This window comes from Narcine bancroftii, chromosome 1, assembly GCF_036971445.1.
Source record: "Narcine bancroftii isolate sNarBan1 chromosome 1, sNarBan1.hap1, whole genome shotgun sequence".
Taxonomy (NCBI): domain Eukaryota; kingdom Metazoa; phylum Chordata; class Chondrichthyes; order Torpediniformes; family Narcinidae; genus Narcine; species Narcine bancroftii.
The window spans coordinates 15433164-15455520 of NC_091469.1; the positions used below are offsets into that span (position 1 = coordinate 15433164).

The 22357-nt window shown below is 40.9% G+C and overlaps 1 protein-coding gene across 10 annotated transcripts in view; it reads right to left on the reverse strand.

The window, feature by feature from the left end:
• Positions 1 to 22357, reverse strand: part of LOC138755303 (receptor-type tyrosine-protein phosphatase delta) — a 1191445-nt gene that overhangs the window by 1099067 nt on the left and 70021 nt on the right. Inside the window, exon 1 of one of the 10 annotated variants that reach the window (XM_069921068.1) lies at positions 9551 to 9658. The exons of 7 other annotated variants lie outside the window; for them this stretch is intronic. The gene's annotated coding sequence lies outside the window, so the exon portion shown is untranslated. 2 more of the 10 variants (XM_069921093.1, XM_069921077.1) reach the window with 2 other exon arrangements.

The following is a 22357-nucleotide window of genomic DNA, read 5'->3' on the forward strand; positions in this document are numbered from 1 at the left end:
AGGAGAAGCCCAGTACCTCTTCAGTGGATTGCAGTATGGTAGTCTTCAGCTGATCCCAGAGGGTTTGAGAAACAGTTTGGAAGGTTGAGTCTTTTGACATATTGGATGCTCTAGTTATCATCTGCTAAAGTTCTATAAATTATCAATTGTTCCTATAGTTCGGAGAGTAGCAAATACGCACTTTTTTTTGCATTAATTGTAACTGTAATTATTTATCAATCTATCTTTAATTTTTCCCATACTGGGGTAATTTAGTGTATACTATTGTAGTTGGCTGCAGCAAGTGAGAATTTCTGCATATCTACATTGTACTTGTATGTAAGACAATAGACTCATTATCATTAAAAAGTGAGATAACAGCAAATGATCTAATGTTTGTGGTAGGAAATTGCTGCAATCTATAATGAACGAGTAATCACAACCTCAAAAGAAAAACAGGATCAAAAACAGTAAACAAGGATATTCAACAAAAAAAAATCACCTTTGATTAGTCTCCAAGGCTACAGCACATGGAATTGGAAGTAATCTACTGATCAGAACTGTCAATGGTTAGCTGAGCAGAAATCAGAAATAAATCCATCATTCTCAGTTTGGCAAGTTGTGACAAGTTGAATATCAACAGGATCGGTGGTGGGGTCTCCGTATCCCTCCAATGATTTTTAATTCTTTTTAAATGTTGATGTACAACCCAATAACAGGCCCTTCCGGATCATGAGCAAGTGTTGACCAATTGACCTGCAACCCCCAGATATTTTGAAGGGTAGGAGGAAACCTGAACAATTGGAGGAAACCCACACAGGCGCAGGGAGAACGTACAAACTCTTCATAGACAGTGCCGGATTCAAACCCCATTCACTGGTTCTTCAGTAGCTTTGTGTTATCTGCTAATGCTAACCTCGTATCATATACTAGAAAATTGTGAGAGGGTGGGCAATATTGATGTTCAAAAGGATCGAGGTGTTCATCTGGGCAGTCATCTCAGGTTTGTTTCCAGTTCCTCACGCTGGTGAGGGCAGGAATAGGGAGATGGGGATCTGAATGTGTGGCTGAGGAGGTGGTGCGGGAATCATGGATCTGATTTGGGGTAAGAATGAATGATACAAAAGGGATAGGTAGCACCTTAACAGGGAACCAGCATTCTGGCAGGTAGGTATGCCACTGCTACACAAGTGTATTTAAACTAAGTAGTTGAGGGGGGGGGGGGGGTGGGGAGAAAAGATGAACTGGAAATATAAGGATGGTGTTAAAGGGAAAGAGAGAATAAGAAAGTTAAAAAGGACAACAGAATTAACAGGGCAGAAAGCTCAAGAAGGGCTCGGAGTGTATGGCCAAGTGCAATAGGAATTGATAGGTGAGGGTAGTAACAGCTTAAAAGTATTATATATGAATGCACAAAATATCAGAAATAAAGTGGATGAGCTTGAGGCACAGTTAGAAATTGACAAGTATGATGCTGTGAAAGAGTCATGGCTGCAACAGGACATACTCCCTATCGAAAGTTACAGACAGGTGGGCAGAGGGGTTGGGATGGCTCTGTTGGTGAGGAATGAAATTCAGCCCCTTGTGAGGGGTGACATAAAATCAGGAGATGCAGAGTCAGTATGGATAGAACTGAGAAATTGAAAGGGCTTAAAGACCCTAATGGGAGTTATCTACAGGCCCCCAAACAGTAGCATGGATATTGGGTGCAAGCAAAATCAAGAGTTAAAAATGGGCATTTGGAAAGTTAATGCTACGGCTGTTATGGGGCATTTCAACATGCAGGGAAACTGGGAAAATCAAATTGGTACTGGACCCCAAGAAATGGAGTTTGTGGAGTGCCTCTGAGATGGATTCTGAGAGCAGCTTGTATTACAGCCTACCAGGGAAAGGCAATTCTGGATTTTGTGTTGTGCATTAAACTGGATTTGATAAGGGAAGTTGAGGTAAAGGAGCCATTGGGAGGAAGTGACCATAATATGATGTCTTAATCTACAATTTGAGAAGGAGAAGGAAAAAAATCAGAATTGTTAAAATTACAGTTGAATTGTTAATATTACAGTATGAGGGAGGAGCTGGCCAAAGTTGACTGGAAAGACACCCTAGCAGGGATGACAGTGGAACATCAATGGCAGGTTTTTCTGGGAATAATACAGAAGGCACAGGATCAGTTCATTCCAAAGAGGAAGAAAGATTCTAAAGGGAGCCAGTGGTGACTGTGGCTGACAAGGAAGTCAAGGACAGTATAAAAATAAAAAAAGTATAACATAGCAAAGATTGAGCAGGAAACCAGAGGATTCAGAATTTTTTTTTTTTTAAAGAGAACAGAATATAACTAAAAAGGCAACATGGGAAGAAAAAATGAGGTATGAAGGTAAGCCAGCCAAGGAGGATAGCAAAAGCTTCTTTAGGTATGTGAAGAGGAAAAAAATTAATTAAGATCAAAGTTGGGCCCATAAAGATAGAAATAGGTGAAATTATTATGGGGACCAAGGATCTTCACTTGGGAAGACACAAACAATCTCCCAGATGGTACAATGACACAGAACCTTGGGTATTGGTGGAACTGAAGGAAATTCACATTAGGCAGAAAATGGTGTTGGGTTGACTGATGGGACTGAAGGCTGATAAATCCCCAGGGCCTGAAGGACTGCACCCCAGAGTACTTAAGGAGGTGGCTCGAGAAATTGCAGACATTTATTTTCCAATGTTCTATACATTCAGGATCAGTTCCTGTGGATGTGAGGAGAGCTAATATGATCCCATGTTTTAAGAAAGGAGGGATAGAAAAAAGAGAATTATAGACCGACATCAGTGGTGGGGAAGATGCTGGAGTCAATTATAAAAGATAAAATAGTAGCACATTTCAATAGCAGTAACAGGATAGAACTACCTCAGCATAGATTTATAAAGGGGAAGTCATGCTTAATTAACCTTCTGGAATTTTTTGAGGACATAACTATGAAAATGGACAAGGGAGAACCAGTGGATGTAGTGTACCTGTACTTTCAGAAAGTCTTTGATAAGTTCCCACATAGGTGATTGGTGGGCAAATTTAGAGCACGTGGTACTGGAGGGGGGGGAAGGGTTCAGACATGGAAAGAAAATTGGTTAGCAGACAGGAAACAAACTGTAGGGATTATCAAGTCCCCTTCAGAATGGCACACAATAACTAGTGAGGTACTGCAAGGCTGCGTGCTTGGTCCGCAGCTATTTACAATACTCATTAATGATTTAGATGAAGGGATTAAAAATTACATTAGCAAATTTACAAATGACACTAAGCTGGGTGGCAGTGTGAAATGTGAGGAGGATGTTATAAGAATGCAGGGTGACTTGGACAGGTTGGGTGAATGGGCAGATGCACTTTAATGTAGATAAATGCAAGGTTATCCACTTTGGTGGCAAGAAGAGGAAGGCAGATTACTACCTGAATGGTGTCAAGTTAGGAAAAGAGTAAGTACAAGAAAATCTAGGTGTCCTTGTTGATCAGTCACTAAAAGTAAGCATGCAGGTACAGCAGGTATTGAAGAAAGCTAATGGCATGTTGTGCTTCATAACAAGGGGAATTGAGTAAAGGAGCAGAGAGATCCTTCTGTAGTTTTACAGGGTCCTGGTAAGACCGCACCTGAAGTATTATGTGCAGTTTTGGTCTCCAATTTTGAGGAAGGACATTCTTGCTACTGAGGGAGTGCAGTGTACGTTCATGAGGTTGGTTCCTGGGATAGCGAGACTGTCATATGTTGAAAGATTAGAGCAACTGGGCTTGTATACAGTGGAATTTAGGAGGATGAGAGGGGATCTAATTATTAAGGGAATGGACACACTAGAGGCAAAAAACATGTTGCCGGTGTCAAGAAAAAACTTTAACACCCAGAGAATTGTGGATCTGTGGAATTCTCTGCCTCAGAAGACAGTGGAGGCCAATTTTCTGAGTACTGATTGTGGATGATCAGCCATGATCACAGTGAATCCCGATGCTGGCTCGAAGGACCAATTGGCCTATATCTGCATCTATTGTCTATTCTTCTTTGTACACAAGCCCATGAAAGCCAACATGCAAATGGAAAGACTGATTAAGACTGGTAATGGTACATGAGCCATGATTACAAAACCATATAAACACAAGAACAAGTCTTACAATAATTGTATTGAAGCTTGATAAGATTGCACATGGGGTTTTGGGCTCCTTTCTGAGGGATGGAGATATTTGCACAGTGAGTGCAGCAATGATTCACAAGTTATATTCCTTTGATTGATAAGTTTGGAGAGAGATTGAGTGGACTGCGATTACTGTATTCTCGAGTGTTCAGAGCAATGAGTGATCATTAATGAGATCAAATGTAAACTCTTAAAGGGCTTGACAAGCAGAATGAAGGGACAACGTTTTCCCTGATGGAGAAATCACAAAACAAGAGGAAGAGTCCAGAATAACGGACAGCCCAATGAAGAGAAAGAGGATGACATTTTTTTTCCACTCGTGATGGTCAATCTTTGACATTCTCTCTCATCAAGCCACAGGGATTGTGTTAATTCCAAACAGAAAGCTATAGATTTATGGACATCAAGGTGATCAAAGGATGGGTGACAGGGCTGGAAAAGTAGTCATCAAGGTAAAAGATCAGCCATGACCTTAGCGAATGGTGTATTGGGTACAATTAACTGGATGGGTCACTCCTGCTCCTGCTTTCAATTATGCAGCTGCAAGTAGAAAGACAGAAAGAAGAACAGAGGATCAAGCTTTGGCATCTCTGAATGTTTGCTTTGAAAAAAAATCACCTGAAGATTCACATCTCAGTTGGGATGAAAACCAATTAACTCCAATTATCGGAGAAGGGAAACAGTGCGCTGCTTCTGTTCTCGATCTTCTTCTCCCCACTGTTTTGTATGGACATGAGCAAATAAGAACATGGGTGGCACACTTTGAAGCTTTCCTTCATTTTACATTTCCTTAACATTTCCTCCAATGTCTGTGGCCTTAAGAATGGACAGGAAAAAAAAAATAAAAGTGGCAATTTTAATGAAAGAGCAGTTGCATGAGTCTTCCATGCACAGCAAAGGGACAAATCCTTCCGATATTAACACTCCAGTGCACAAGGTCATACGTGCAATGAATGGTTATTCATATCCTGTGGGGCAATTCTTGAAAATTTAAAATTCCAATGTGTTATTAATTTTAATGGCTGGCTAGCCAAATATATATCCCAGAGATTATCCCAGAAATTTTCAGATCAGCAAGAAAATAGGTCAGTGAACTGAGTGGGTTCATGTAGGATACAACCTCTGAAGCAATGCATTATATTTGCACTGACTGAGAAGTGTGGCCAAGACATTGTGAGAGTCTCTTTCCTGAATTCCTCCTCTGGCATAAGCCACCATTTTCATTTTGTTTATGACACAATTATGGAGTTTATTGTCAAAAATGTAAATACAATGTACAGATGCACTAATATCCTTACTTGCTCCAATCATACAGGGGAAAATTTTGGTGCATCTGTTGATGGTACTTATGGCTATACTCCCACACATCTGTCCTGGCACCACCACCCCCCCACCCCCCGTCCCATGCGCAATATCATTTCCATTTAATACTCTTTGACTGTTCATCTGGTCTCAACCCTTTCATTTTTCTTCTTTCTCTCTGGTCTTTAATTAAGATGTCTGCCTGCTCTTTGCTTATACCTTGAAGAAGGGCTCAACCCTGAAACATCGGTAATACATCTTTACCTCTGAAAGACCCTGTGTGTCTTGCTGAGTTCCTCCAGCATTTCTGTGTTTTCAGTACAATCTCAGTATCTGCAGACCTCCATGTTTCACTCCATTGTACTTATATAGATGACAATAAACTCCAGAAATTGTAAAATAAACATAATGAAAATGGTTGGATATGGATAAATGCTGGAAGGAAACTCCAACAATAACTTGGGAACACTGCTGAGTTACTCCACAAATAATACATTTGTTGCAAGAACTGCATCCTACCAGAAACCTCCTTGAAGCTCACTGACCTGAACATTAATAGAACAATTTCTCACATATACTTCAGCTAGCCAAAAGTGAAAGAAAGGTGTTCCTGATTTGTTCCATTACTAATGTTTCAGGTAGAGGGTGGATATGCTTAATTGGTCTCTCATGGAGCTTGACCTCTCAGATAAATTATTTTCCATTGGTTTCTGAAATCTTTTGTAGCTGCAAGTCTTTGAAAACACAACTGCTCCTGAGGCAATCCCCAAGATCAAGTGCCATTCAATTTGCACTGTAAAATCAATTAGAGCTGCAATTTCAGCACAAAGATATAAAATAATGATATCAAATACAGATAATGGGATGTAGTTATCATTTATTCCTGTCAGGTGCTATCAGTGAACAAGCTTTGAAGCATGTTGCTCAAAACATACAATATATGTTCCATTGAATTCTGCAGCCCAGAGGAGCCAAAGCAGGCAATGCAGCCCAGAGGTCTATGACATTGGACAAGTTCCACACCAGCCTCATCCATCATATTTCACATTATCCACTCCACACATCGATCTATTCTTTCACCTTCCAGTGCCAAAATAAATGCACATCTATTGTAAGGTTGAGTGAAAAGATTTGTTTTACATGTTATCTACCAAGTCAATCTATACACGAGTTTAGCAAATATGAACAAGACAGAGTGGAGAGACTACAGAGAAAGTTGTCACTCATCTCCCTCTGTAATCTCTGCACTCTGTACCATTATGTTTTTATTTACTGTACATATGTACGGGTTGATTTGGGTGGATGCCACACAAAATAGACCTTTTCACAGCAGAAACAGAAAGTGCAGTGGTTACTCGAGGAAACAGCAAAAGGTTCAAATATCAACCCATCTTTACTTACATCCAGGAATCAAAATCATCCCGACCTTCATCATCAAGTGATTGCCATTTATCACCACTTCTCAAGGGCATTTAGTAAAGGCCTACAAATACTTGCCGTGCCACCAAAGATGCCCAGATCCCAGAAACATGTGCCTGTGCTCACTAAGAGGTCAAACTCCAAACTGTTGTTTTCACCAAGATAAACAAATTTATGTGCGTCAGACAAATCACTGCTCCGTGAACCTGATCTGGCTGCCCAGCAACCCACAACGACAAAGGTATGAAAAACTATGAGATCCTGTTCAAGGAGAATCATTTCCCGTCAATCAAGAGCCATCTCTCAGTAAGGGCAGACTCAATGAGTAAATTTACCTATGTTTTCAGTGCCCCCCAGCACTGCCATTGGCCATCAAAGGGAGGGAGACCTCAAACCTGGCACAAGGTCCACATTTCTGCTGAAATGCTACCGTACCTGCCAGAGATGTTAACAACTTAGCAAATCCTTCAAAACACTGAAATGCAATACCTTTGTATCCAAGGCAGGATAGATTTACATGTATTAATGACCCTCACATCCCAATATTGAAACCTATGCCCAGTCAGCTGCAGCAGGTGGTCGACTTCATTTGCCCATGCGGTCCCATAAACAGGGAGTCGATGATATGCTTCATCAAAGCAATCAATTCCTCCGAGATAGGGAAAATCAAGGAGTTCCTCAAGATTTCCTTGAAGAAATCCAAGATCCGTATCAACTCACAGATACTTCCTAATTTTTTTTTTAAATTTAGACATACAGCACGATAACAGGCCATTTTGGCCCTCAAGTCCATGGCTGCCCAATTTAAACCTAATCAGCCTACGCCCCCCAGTACATTTAGAATGATGGGGGGAAAAAAATCAGACCCCATGCAGACACAGGGAGAATGTACATATTCCTTACAGGCAGCACGTGATTTTAACCCAGGTCCTGATTGCTGGTGCTGTAACCAACTGTGCCGCCCCTTAATCCTGACCTAAGATTGTTTTGCAAACAAAGAATTACTGGAGAAACTCAGCTAGTCAGACACCATCCATGGGTATAAATGGTCAGTCAATGTTTTAAGTGTGGACCCTTTATCAAGTTTCCGTATTGTAGAGCTTCAAGACTTCATGATGACAGAGTCAGTGATTGCAATGGAAGGAGAAAACAATACATGATGAGACAAATTCCCATCCAATGGGTTGCTCAGAAGGAGCCAGGAGACTGGAGGACAGAGCGAGTTCCTGGGTTTCTAGAGGGGTTGGGTTTTGGAGAGAGGTCACTCATTAGAGTGGAGGAGGCATTGTGAAACAGCTGCATCTAGTGTCAGGGAAGTTGTGGAGAGGGACTGTGGAACAGTGATCCTAAAGCAAGGGGAGAATGCAGAAGGAATGAAATGCTGAAACCATCTGAGTTTTAAATCACCAGTGTCACTCTGTGCAGTTTATTCACCTTTATCACGACTATTGACTGTGCTGAACAGTGACACTCCAAGTGCAGAACTTGCAACTACTCATCATCCAAACTTTTTGGCATTAATGCTAAAGAGAGATGTCGTTTTTATTGTCAGTAGCAGTTAACACGAAAAACACTGATCGACGGCCAAACTCACGTGTACTACAGATAAACACTGAAAATGGTAGAAATGATGAGTTGCTGGAGGAACTCAGTGGGTCAGGCAGCACCCATGGGGAGAAATGGTCAGTCAATGTTTCAGAGAAATGGTTAGTTAATGTTTCAGGTCAGGCCCTTTTATCGGGACTAAGATTTTAAAAATGTGAATTTACCTTTATGTCGTGGGGAATGAAGCTGGTGGAGGGAACCTGAGTGATAGAGTAGAGGAAAGACTCTATCTGGCACTCTAAAGGCATTGCACTAACCGCTTCACCAATCGTGCCACCCTCCTTAATCCTGACCTGAGATTGTTTTGCAAACAAAGAATTGCTGGAGGAACTCAGTGGAGAGACCACTAGAAAAGGGGTGAGGAAAAGTTAGAGAAAGTGGTTAAAGAAAGTAAGTACAGGAGTTGGTAAAGAAGAGCTGGAAACAGTGGGACGAGGTTTGTGTGGGGTTACCATAAATTAGAAAAAACACTCATGCTAATGGATTTAAGGATGTCTGTAAGGAATAATGGTGTCATTCGTCAAGTTATATTTGGCCTCACCCTGACAATCCTTGAAGCAGAGGACAGATATATAATTGTAGGAATGATTGGAAAGTTGAAATGGTTGGTAAAAGAAAGCTCAAGTTTAGACTCACATGCAGAGCATAGGAGTTCAAATCTGCATTTGGTCTCACTGATTTAGAGGAAGCCACACAAGATAAACTGAATGCAGTGGATTAGGTTAGACCACGTACAGCTCTGCCTCACCTGGAATGGTGGTTCCATTGACTCCCCAAGCATTCTGAAAAGGAATGTTATTAACACCACTAATCTTACTATCAGAATAGATGCATGTATTGATTAACTGAGCTGCACTCTTCCAAACAGGTCCTTCAGCCCAACCTACCTCTGCTAATCAAGTTGCCCATCGAAGCAAGTCGCATTTTGTTCTGTTTGGTCTGTTCCCCTCCAAACCTTTCCTCTCAAAGCACCTATCCAAAACCTTTAACAAAATTATATCCACCTCTACTACTTCTTTGGTCAGCTCATTCCATATACCCATTCAACAATTTCACAGACTACAATCACATCTCAAAGCCCTACCTGAGGCAAGTCATTTGGATACAGCCTCTGTGGAGTTTCTGCACGTGATATTTCTTCAGACGCTCCGGTGTACTTCTCTATCTCAAAGAACTGAAAACTAACAGGCCGATGGGTCTTCATAAATTGTCCCCAGTGTGTTGGCAAATAGATAATTAATTATTTGCTAGAGTCAGGAAACAAAGTTGAATGCACTTTCTTAAATTCAATAATTGTTCAATAATTTTTCGTGAAAGTGTTTTCACCTTCTGAACTAACCTAAAATTTCTCTCGATCGATGGCATTCAGAGCAGCTGGGTTCTGGTGCAATTCCCACATCTGTGCTATTGAAAAACTGGTTGACCTTGGCCACCTCGAAAACAGCAATTCATACATACGGCTGCTCTTCATAGACTACTGCCCGGCCTTCAATATCATTATTCCAAACTCTAGGCCTCTGTACCTCACTCTGCAACTGAATCTTTGACTTTCTCAATGGAAGACCAGTCAATATGAATTGGAAAAGTCTCCTCTGATCATCAACATAGGCACACTCCAAGGATACATGCTTAGCCCACTGCTCTACTCATTATACATCCATGACTCTGTGGCCAGGCACAATTCCAATGCCATCTACAAGTTTGCCGACGACACCACAGTTGTCGGCAGAATCATAAACAGCAATGAGGAAGCGTCCAGAAGAGAGATAGATCAGATCGCTGAATGGTGTAATGAAAACAACCTTGCGCTCAACATCAGCAAAAGCAAGATGATTGTGGACTTCAGGAATAAGTCAGGGGAACATGACCCAGTCCTCACTGAGGGCTCAGTAGTGGAGACAGTCAAAAATTTCAAATTCCTGGGTGTCAACATCTCCAAGGATCTGTCCTGGAGCCTCCATGTTGATGCAATCACAAAGAAGGCTCACCAATGGCTATACTTTGTGAAGTTTTCGAGGAAATCTGGTATGTCACTGAAAACTCTCAAAAATGTCTAAAGGTGTACTCTGGAGAGCATTCTGGCTGGTTCATAACTACCTCGAATGGACGCACCAATTCTCAGGACAAGAATAAACTCCAGAGGATCATTAACAGCCTGTAACATCACAGGCACCAGACTTCACTCCATTGAGGACATCTACATGAGGCAATATCTTAAAAAAGCAACCTTTATCCTCAAAGACCCCCACCATCCAGTCCATGCCCTCTTCACTCTGCTACCATTGGGAAAAAGGCACAGGAGCCGAAAGACGGGCACTCAACAGCACAAGGCCAGCTTCTTCCCCACTGCCATCAGATTCCTGAATAATCAATAAACAAAAGACACCGCCTTAAATTTCGTGGACGATTATAGTTATTATTATTTTATTTTTCATAGTAATGTCGCAATATGGTTATAATATGAATGTTTGCAATGTGATGCTGCCTCAAAACACTGAATTTCATGACTTGTTCATGACAATATATCCTGGTTCTGATTCTGTGGCATTACAAATCATTCCAATTGCCCCCAGCATGTCTATTGTGGGGGAATTGAAATTTCAGTCAAGGATTTCACTCTCTGGCACTGTTCCAATTTTCTAGAGAAAATTAATAGAATAGCCACATTGGCATTTTGGGCTAATCCCATTTGCCTGCATTTGGTGTCTATCAGTGGTTTTCAAACTGTGCCCCCTAAACTAATATTCCACCTAAAGCAATCCCTATGCCCTTAAGTTTTCTGCGATTAGTAAGGATTACTTAAGGTGGCATGTGAGTGGGAAGAAAAAAGTTGAAAACCACTGTTTTAATTTTACCTAATTAATTCGTTATGTGCACAGTTTCAAAGCTCCAAAGGAAATGAGCCAATGACAATTCTTTTCAAGCAAAATATTTCAGTAACAGTGGTTCTCAACCTTCCTTTCCGACTCACATACCACCTTAAAATATTAATCACAGAGGACTATATGGAATACTTAAAGTTTCAACCTGCCCTCCTAAACAAAAAGTATTGGAGTATATTCTTCCCAGCCCTTCCTGTCTAAATGTCCTTTGAATGTCAAAGCTGTTCCCTCTTCTGCAGTTTCATCTGACAACTCGTTCCAGTTACAGACCAATCTCTGAGGGAAAATGTTGCCCATCAGGTCCTCTTACATCTTACTCCTTACACCATAACCTGGTGCCCTCTAGTTCTAGAATCATCTGCGCTCAGAAAAAAAATTGCACAGTTTACTGTATCCATGTTTCAGATGATTTTATAAACCTCTATATGATTCCCCCTCAGCCTCCCAACCCACCTAACATTTCCCTTCAAACCCTCGAGTTCCAGCAACATCCTTCCTTGCTGTCCTTCTGACAGCCTCTTGTGTCTTGATGTGACAGTTGTGTCTGCAATCTCGTGTGGACATGCATTCAATCACAGCTCATTGTCCAGCAGCCAATGCTACCAACTGTTCTATTAACCATCTCTGAACAAAGCAAAGCTTTGTACATGGCTCTGTTTACCCAAAAACAATCAATAAGATCTTAGCAAATTAAACAATTCAATCTTTTTTTCAGGAAAGCACTTATTCACAATGCCCCAGAGCTACCTGCAAAAATGTAGTTTTCTGCTTCAAAGCAAAAATGACAAAATAATAAGACAAGCAAAGAAAGCCAGGCCAGCTAAAATGCTGAATAAAAACGTCAACGTAAATGAAGCAATAACTAAAAACACAAGTGCAAAGTTAACAATTGAACAACATCATCCAAAGTACATCCAAGGCCCCTCAATGAATTAACCAACATATATATAAATATCCAATTTTACATGAATATAAATACATTCCATGTGTTCAGAGATGAAGTTATTAAATCTGTCTTTCAAAAATTTAATGAAATCCTCTCCCACCTTCTGGGCCAATTTACTGATGCCAGGGCAAACGCTTTACTCTGTGCAAAACTAGTCGACCTGAGCAAGCATGCCAAAATTGATGTAAATGGCCTCAGTATTTGTGGAGTAGGGGAGGTTGGTGGAGGCTTGGGAGAAAAATCAAATTTAGCCAAGGCTTTCACTCCCAGCCACTAGCGTGGGGGGGGGGGGGGGGGGCGGGTCCTGTGTGAGGCAAGATCAGAACCCTGGAATGATTAAACTCAGACTCCAGGAGAGGATCATTGGGAAGACATTACCTCAATGGTTCAATAACTTTTCCCCAAGATGTAGAAAATGAAGTTCATTGCTTTGGAGGAATACTGTGTCCAATTATGACATGACACCCTACAAATAGCATTTGAGGATATAGGAGAACATGGGGACAGACTTACCATTTCTGAGCCCACGTCAGTGGCTTGGTTTCGGCTTGTGCACATTGACACTATTGGCATGACCACACCAATGCCAACAGCATATTCTACTGACAGGTTGGCTAAGGCTCAGATAAGGAGCATGGCTTCAAAAGGTATAACTGCCCGTTACCCAAGGTTCCAGTTTCCTGCAGGATGTAGTTGGCCTCTTTAAAGAGGATAAGTTAAAATAGGAAGTGCAAAATAAAAACATTAAAATAAATAGAGAGATCTTGTTGAAAGAGCCCAACAAGAGATGATAATCTTCCACCCTATCCACATTTTACTGGCTATCAACCCTTAACACTCTGTCTTGAAGAAGGGTTCGGACCCAAAACTTTGACCATTTTTTTCTCTTCCACTGATTCTGCTTGACCTGCTGAGTTCCTCCACCAAATTGTTTGTTGCTCCAGATTACAGCATCTGCAGTCTTTCCTTTGCCTCCAAGAGATATCATCTGCTGACATTATTCTGTACCAATTCAATATAATTCTTGGCAATGTTAATCTTTCCTTGTTTAAAAAAAAATCTTCAGCTTTATTTGGCACTTACCAATTCCTTAAAATGCCCCAAAGCAATTAACAAATGCAATTATTTTCAACAGACACCATTGCTAAATTGGTATACTATGGTCAACATGCACACAAACAAGAAATTTAATGAATCAAATTTCTTTCATTGCCATTACTGATTAAAGGGAGAAATACTGTATGGAAGAACAGTTGATCCCAGAATCAGATTAAGTCATCTTCCAATGTAAATCACCGCCTGCTTACATGCTATCTCTGCAGTGAACTCACTGAGTCGACCATTCTCGTCAGACACATCAATGGTAATAATCAGCAGAGAGGAGGAAAGATCAATTTTCATCTTTGGATCAAATGCCACAGAAGGTGTGGCAAGAAAAAAAATCTCATATTGCTAGTCAAAAATTATCTGATCGCCAATAATAATAAACATCATCCTTCTTCCCAAAGACCTTCTTCCCTAGGCCTTTACTAGGGTTCGGAGAGTAGGTGGTGAACAGCAGCAATTGGGCCTCTTGAAGCTCAGAACTCTTTTTAAAGTCACTTTAAAAAAAAACACTGACGATATAATTGGAGTGTTTATGTTTACTTTGAAGTCCATTTCAACAGGTTCTTTATTGAAAATTTTAATGTCATCACTTGCTTGCATCTTCATCTCTAGGAAACTCCACTTCAGATGTCATTTTCTGAGTCAGGTGGAATTGTGCAGATGTACTGAAAATTGTTGACAAGCTGCTTCAAAACGGATAATTTACAAAACTTTGTGAAAGTACCTTGATTATTGCAGGTTTTTAAAAAAAGCTGCAACATTTTTTCACGTTGCCTGCATTTCTGCTTTCACAGCTGAAAATAACGATACTATTTCAGCTAATTCCACTTCAACACGAGTTGTATCCCTCTCTTGGAAGGATCCCACATGTCAATCAACAGATGATCCTCATGTATGCTCATGAACATCAGTCCAGCCTTGCACTATACCTGGAACGTCTGGAGTGACCACTGGGTGCCACCGGACGAGCAATGGGCAAACTGTTGGATGAAAGGAATTCCTCTTCTGCTCACGTTTGTAACCCAACCAGCTTGCCTCTTTCGCACTGCATGGAAATAATTGCACTTAGAAACTGCCTTTGCAATGTGAGGCAGTATGGTGTACCAGCCAGTATTCAGAACAATGGGAAGCATAATGATAATAATAATATGTGGCATTCATGTTATCTTGACCTCTGTCCACATCACAACTCCTGGATGGCACATACAGAATTTGGCAGAAAAGCAAAACAGACAATTATCAACACGCATAATTGAAGGGCAGATAATTAAGACCAAGTTAAATCTCTGTTTACAGTAAATTTGCTAATTCTGTAAAATTGTTTTGAGCAACTTCAGCTCATGTTTCTTCATCTTGGTGTTACACTAACTTGACACTTACTCCTGGACTGGCAGACAGTTAATACTTTCAGTATGTTCCACATTATGTTTTGACAGCGGTCATGTTACGTTCTGCGAAGCATTTAATAACTTACCAGACAGATTGTTACTGTTTCATGTCCACATTCTTATGGACCAGCTGGTTACACAGACAGTATTACCTTGACCTTTCACCCCAGACAAAAGGCAGCTTTGGCAATTTGACAAAGCACACAAGAGCAAAGCAAGATTCTAACACTGGCATGATGTTGTACAATTAAACTTTCTTTTAAAAACTCATGGCTGGCATCCAGGCCAACCCTTGAAGCACTTGTTATGTTGCACTTGCGAGGTTTCTGTTTGAGACTCAGTTGAAGATCGAGCTGAGAGGGCAAGGCGTGACTTGCTTTGTGCTCCTTTTGTGCCTGTGATTTATTGGCAACATCTGCATCCATCCTCTTCAGTTGTTGTCGAGTAGGACCCCGAAGGCGATGACCATTGACTTCTCCACAATTCACCCAGATATGCAAATCCCTTTCACTGCTCGAGCTGTGGTTAGTAGAGAGCTCACTTAGGCCTTGAGAACCACAAGAGGCCCCAGTTCAGTATAAAGTCCGCCTGGGCTGCGAAAAGCCCTGCTGCTGAATCTTGCATCCCTTGTTCTCCCCAGGAGATTGAGAGAACATTCTCTGGAATGAGCTTTCACCTTAATACTTTTTTTTCCTCACCAGGGAGTCAAAAAGATCCACAGTTCACCCACTGAGTGCACATTACACAAACTTTTTCCAGATGTGTTTTGTTCTTTAAATTTAGAAAGCACAACCCAGTTTGCTGAAAATGTATATTTTACCATACCAATAAGTTGCTTGAAATTATTAGTGCACAAAATCACCTTCTGTAGTTCAGCTTCAAATCCAGAAATGACCCTGGGAGCTCATTAAGAATCAGTTTTTATTCCCACACTACGAGGGACACTGACTTTATGGATTATTCAGAAACCCCTCGTAAAGCCTCATCTCTCCTCAAGTGGTTGCTTACAAGACGATCAAACAACATGCCTGAATCACCCCCACTCTGAGCCCCTTGAATGTCAACCCCTCTCACATTACAGCTTCTATTGAATTCCCCACCCAAGCTCTGTTCTGCTACACACAAAAAAAACAGCGCAAGTAAACATTACACTGCTAATCCTTCAATATAATGTTGTTAAGAATGCACTTTTTCTTTGGTTTTTAAATGTGCAACATGGAAAAAAAAATGTTTATTCTGATGGACAAAATAAAGAGGGTTTGCATCATAATCTCAGACATTGCCTCCTTGAGGTTGTATCCCTATTTTAAGCCACTTCAACCAAATGCCACCCTCTTCACCCCCTTCCACCCTGCCTGTACCCCACAGTTTAAATGATCGTAGCTCCCAGAAATCAGGGTACGCAAAAGGGAACCATGGCCACCAATGGGATTTATTCCTTTGTTCCAAAAGTTCCTGCTTGGCTTGGCCTGACTGCTGCAGGACCTGGAATTCCACTGGGGCCAGACAACTCTCCACTCAGTTAAACAAGCCAGTGCTTCTAAATGGAGGAAGCTTTTGCATGCAATCATTAATGGTCGAACATTAAAAAAAACGTGTGGTGCATTGATGCAAAGAGTATTTTGTTACTCCTCTACCAAAGGCACCACCTCAAACAAGCAGAGCTTTACAACCTCCAAACAAATGTGCCCACCCCCATCCCCCCACACTCAGAGGACATTTTGTCGACATCTGTGATCAATAAAATGTGACCTTTCCTGGAATTGGAAGTTTACATGCTTACTTAGCTTTCATACTCCATTTCACTCGAGAACAGGGAAGCATTAAAGCTCAAAACACAATTAATTCCTTAAGAGCGATTTAAAAGTCATCAAGGAACTTTCTCCACATGAAAATGCACTGGTGGTCAATGGTTGAATGTTGATTTGATATTTGTTTGTAAATACCGAGTTGAAAACAAAGTATGCTGATCAACCTTTGAGTTAAATATCTGACTGGAGGTCCAGCAAGTTACACTGTGCTCACTTTTACTGGGGATTCTTTGTGGGGTGGGGATGGCAGGGGATGCAGGAGCAGGAAATTTACAGCAAAACCTGAAAATAGAGCCCTGATACCAACTCCATGACCCCTCCCTTTAACCGTATTCCCACTTCTCTGAACTAATTCCACATCTCCAGATTCCTTTCATACCCACAAATCCTTCCATCTATCCAAAATACATTCATCAACGGAGCCTCCACACAGCCCCCTTGAATGCTAAAAGATTCACTGCCTGCTCTCTGTTGATTCATATTTCTCCGACCAGTGCAAGGTGTTATGACCTGTATTTTCACATGGAGAAACAATGGAATTATACTTCTTTCAAAAAAAAATCCCAGGAGCTGCTCATCATCAGAATGGTGATCTGCGTGTTCAATTTCCTTCCAGCTCTTGTGAGGAATTGGCTGGTGAAAGCTTCCTATTGCCCACTGGGACTTCCGAACCATGCCTTAATTTGCAACTGTAAAAATGCATCAGGAACTCCACTCACTTCCTATTGTACAAGGTCAATAAGCTCAAGGACATGCTGTTACGACACCATCAAGTATTATCCTCTGATTGCCAGGAATTTTACTTGGCTCACAATCCCTTTATGGCTGCTTCAAATTTAAGTAAGCATTTCTCTTCAGTGAATTCGGTGGCAGGAGAATAGGATGGAGAATGCAAAGTCTTTTGCTGAACTGTGTTCCATTAGAGGATTTTGGTGATAATCTCTGTGAATTTAGCAACAGGATTTAGGTTTGCATGCCAAAGTTCAGAAGGATTGCAAGCAATTGATTTTGTATCTTTTCTGAGTGAAGACTAATAGGATTGTCCAGCTGTTGTGATGAAAGCTGTGGAGACACAATAAAGAAGCCTAGCAATTGAAGTAGAGGAATATGCTCAGATCAACCAGCTTCCCTTCAACCAATACAATAGGCTAGATTCCACTGCACAATCACAAGCTGGTGATAAACTGGTTGTTATTTTGGGATAAGATGTTCCTTGTTGCTTCAAACCTACAAAGTGTATGAGTCTGGTACACATCAGCTTTTTTTTTAATTTGCGCAGTGTAAGGCAAACCTAGAAATCAAGGGAGGAACCGAACATGGCCCAAGTAAGACAAATGTGCCCAAGAGACAGCAAAATTGTTCATGGCCTTGTGCACTGCCCAACCAAGGCCAGTCACAAATCAGAAGAACATCACCTTATACTCTGTGAACTGTCTCCAACCAGACGGCATTAACATCAACTTCATCAATTCCTGTTCACCACTGACAGTCTCTCTTTCCCTATCTCCCTCTCTCCCTTCCTTCCCCTATCAGAAAGATACTGCCTCATTGCTTTTACCTCTTCTGCCTTTCCACCTGCATCCACCCATGACATCTTACCTGTTAGCCTGTGCACATTCACCTGGCTCTTCCTCCATCCTCTCCTTCCCCCAAACACACCCCCCCCTACCCTTTTTATTCAGACACCTGCTTAAACCTGACAAAGGGTCCAGGCTCAAATCATTGGTTCTCCTGATGCCGTGCGACCTGCTGCCACATTTGTGCATTGCAAAAGATAGTGACTGCAGCCTCGCTATGTAGGGTCTCAGTCAGAGACCACCACAGGTGCTGTTTGTTGTGCTGAAGTCCTTCAGCAGTTGTTTTTTTCCCCCACTCTGGAGTCCAATATCTGCAGACTTGTGTGCCTCCGCCTCAAATTTCTGAGGCCCATTGAAGAAGGCTCAATTGATTCAATGAAATTGATGAACAAGCAAAAAAATGGATCTGATACCAGAATTTCTGGAGATCCACAAATAACAAAATTCCAATGAAAATGCTATTTGAACCTGATCATATGCTGTACCTCATCAACATTATCCTTTTTTTTTTATTTCGTATGAGCCACCAATGCAAACTGGCCTCAAGCCTCACCAGCAGAATGTTTTCCACGAACATGTTACATTTGATCTAAATTCAATTATTCCACCACATCTTCAGCTTCCAATAAAATGAAGAGCTGAATTAAGATTTAGGCAATCAGGATGTACAAGTGGAGACATTGACAGTGTGGATGGCCAGAGGCTTTAGCCTAGGGCTGCAATATCATGCGGGGTCATGGTTTTAAGGTGCTTGAGAGTAAGTACTGGAGTTGGGATGCCAGAGCAAGTTTTTCCTACACAGAGTGGTGGGTGCATGGAATGCGCTGCTGGCAATGGTGGTGGAGGAAGGTACAATAGGATCATTTCAGAGACTATTAGCTAGGTACGTGGAACTGATAAAAATGCAGGTTTGTGCAGGACAGAAATTCTTGGCAATTGTTGGAGTAGGTTATGAAGTCAGCACCATGCTATGGGCTGAAGGGCCTGTACTGTGCTGCAGATTTCTATGTTCCATGTTTGAACAGATTCGGAAGAGGTCTGTCACTGTGATGTGAAGGGAGTGCAAATGTATACTTCTCAAAATTATTTGAATTCTTCCAGTTGAAATCTTCAGAAATGGATTGGGTAAGAAGTGATTTCATAGCTTTCAATGTTTGTTTTAAACCATTTACACTCAATGGCAACTGCCAACTTCAGTGGACACAGGCTTCGCTTCATAAAAACATTGGAGATTTTTCATTACATTGTTAGACAAAAGCACGCTGCTGATGTTAATGGCACTACTTTCAAAAGTGAATGGAAACAAATATTTCTTTAATCAGTACTTATTTTGTCACAGAGAGATAATAATAGGAATTTGCCAATACTAAACATTTTTTGTCTTTCAAGAGTAGAAGTGCTTATTCAGACCATACCAATGACAAGGCTTTTATGCTTGTCATTGCAATGTTGTAGATAATGAAGGGGAATGCAAGTTAACTTTCAAGGCTGTGAGATTTCGAAAATTATTGATAGCAATGTTTCTCGTAGCTCAAAGTTTCTTGGAGTACAAACAGTCAATTGGATTTGACAAGTCCAAATTGTGCACAGTAAAACAAGATTGCTCATTCTGTACCTACCACTTATCATCTTTGTCAATATATTGCATGCATATTACAATTTTCAGAAGAAATTAAAACCAGAGCCCTGTATTTAATCTTAAAGAAACAACAGAAAAGTTGAAATCAGAAAAAGTAAATGTTCGACAATTAAATGCAGCCTATTACTGTATATTTTAGTGTGCAAGTCACTGGCATATAAGACCACCATTTTTCAGCTTAATTTTAAGGGTTTATGGTATACCCAGCACACAAGTCTACCCTCACTTTTTGGGTGACCGGGCCTCCCAGGAATAACCCTATTTTTTTTTAAATGCCCCAATCACAAGTAACAAAGCTGTAAATTAAGTAAAAAATACCTCAGCCTATCAGGCAGCAGTGGCGATGACCCACGGAGCTGGAGCACCGCCATCGCGCTCCTGGCGAGAACAAGAACCTCGGCCTACCAGGCAGGAGCGGTGGCGGTGACCTCGGGGTCACAGGTAGGAGCAGTTATGGTGGTGCCTCGTGGTGGGGAGGTGTCCGGGAGCGGACTTATACACTGAATTAATGTCAATCTTTTTTTTTGGTGAATTTAAGGTCTCAAAACTATATCCGGCATACAAGTCAACCCCCCCAACCTTTGTAAGAATTTTTTATAGGGTTTCACTTGACTTGTACGTCAAAATATATGACATATCAGAACACTATCAGGTAATGGATAAACTCCTCATGGAAACGTTTATTTAAAAGGAACAGTTGTATCACCACTTTCCTTACATACCTCTGAAAACTAGTTTTATTTCCAGAACACTTCAGGTAACAGTTGGAAGTAACTGCAGCCCAGTCATGATCCTTGAACAATATTGCATTTGAGTCAACACAGAACACCAGATGTTTGCATTTGAACTAATATTAAAGATTGAGAAGTTTTGTTTGTTTTCCTGAGCTCTTGGATTTTCATTGTTTATTCGGTCAAAAGAGAACTTCAATGCAATCTTGACAATTTTGCTAAACCCAGCTGGTGATAAAAGACTGCCAATTTTGAGCAACTGATTTAGGATTTGCCACGAGCTCTGCAAAACCTGTATTGTAAGTTCAAACGCCCCATTCCACCCTCATATCTAATGGATATTAACCGAAAAATACACTGATAACTGGAAAATAAAATGAAGCACAGAGATTTAATACATCAGTTGCTTTCACCATTGACCTCCGTCTTTGCTGTTCTTTATTGCAATTTAATTAATCTTCATATGACCTCTAATCCAGCTATTCTCAACTTTTGTTTTTGGATAGGGTTCCCTGAGGACTCTGCTCAAAGTTTATGGGCCCCCTTCCCTGTGAAGCAGTCAAGTTCAGTTGGCTTCTTCCATGCTTCTCTCCTGCCAACTATATAAAACGGAAAAAAATCTTAAGATTTCAGTCCATGGTCCCCCCCTTAAATGTACTGTGGCACGGGTGTGGGGCGGGGGCCACATGGCCCCCATTGAGAATGGCTGCGAGTCTAGTCAACAATAGTAAAAATAAAAGTAGAAATCTCAGTCTCAAAAGATGCAATGAACATTAAAGTGGCCAAGTTGAATATTTTCCCTCCTGTTGGTGCAGTAAAAAAACACCTGTCCATTCAGCTCTATTTTCAGATGATGGCAACTTTTAATTCTCCTGCATGGAAAAGTTCCAACACCAAAAGGTTAAAACTACCCTTTTTTAAAATTCATTACTGAGATGGTCCCCCAGTCTTCCAACAAAGGGAAAGCAAACCAATTTGCACAACCTATCTGGCTATTTTAGTTCACTCAACGGCATTAAGTGAACATGGACTATGACTCAACACCTGTCCATCTTTCCTGAAGTCAAATACCCAATGCTAAATGAGGCTTCCAGTCAGATGCCAATCAATGCCAAATAGAGGATGACCATCACTTGTGTTCGCTAATCCCAATCTTATGAATTATGTTCTGTGCCTTCATAGTCATACTTCATTGATTTGTGCACATGGAGAGCCAAAAAGCTTTGCTTCTCTAACTTATTTCTCGTCACCAACAGCATCTCAAAAATTGGCATTTCTCAGTTTCAAAGTAGATGCCCAGACACATCTTTCTTTTTTTTAAACCTCAACTGCAAATTAAAACTTCTTACTTGAATCCACACAAATATTCATGTCTCTCAATCTTCCCATTATCTCTCAAGTTGGAATTATTGCTCTGATCTTTTACTTCCAGTCACTTCTCAGTGAAAATCTGAACTCTTTAAAGAATTCCTAGGGTACTTTAGAAAATCACTGAACAAAATCCTGCCTCCTGACCAATGACCATCCAACCATAGAGTTAGCTCCGACTGGTAACAATCTTACTTTTGACAACAATAATTGTGAGTGGAAGCTCTGGAAATCTTTTCTAGAGGGCCAAATTGTGAAGATTCAGACCACCCCTGTTTATCATGTTGGGCAATTCTGCTAAAAAAAAGTCATCTGCAATCATGAGTTACAGTTTGTAAATATACACCCACTTTCAACAATCAGTACTTGTGTCAATGCTCAATCATTCTGTCTCCACATGTTACTCTCTGCCCATAACTTTAACCTGATTCCTCCCTCCCTC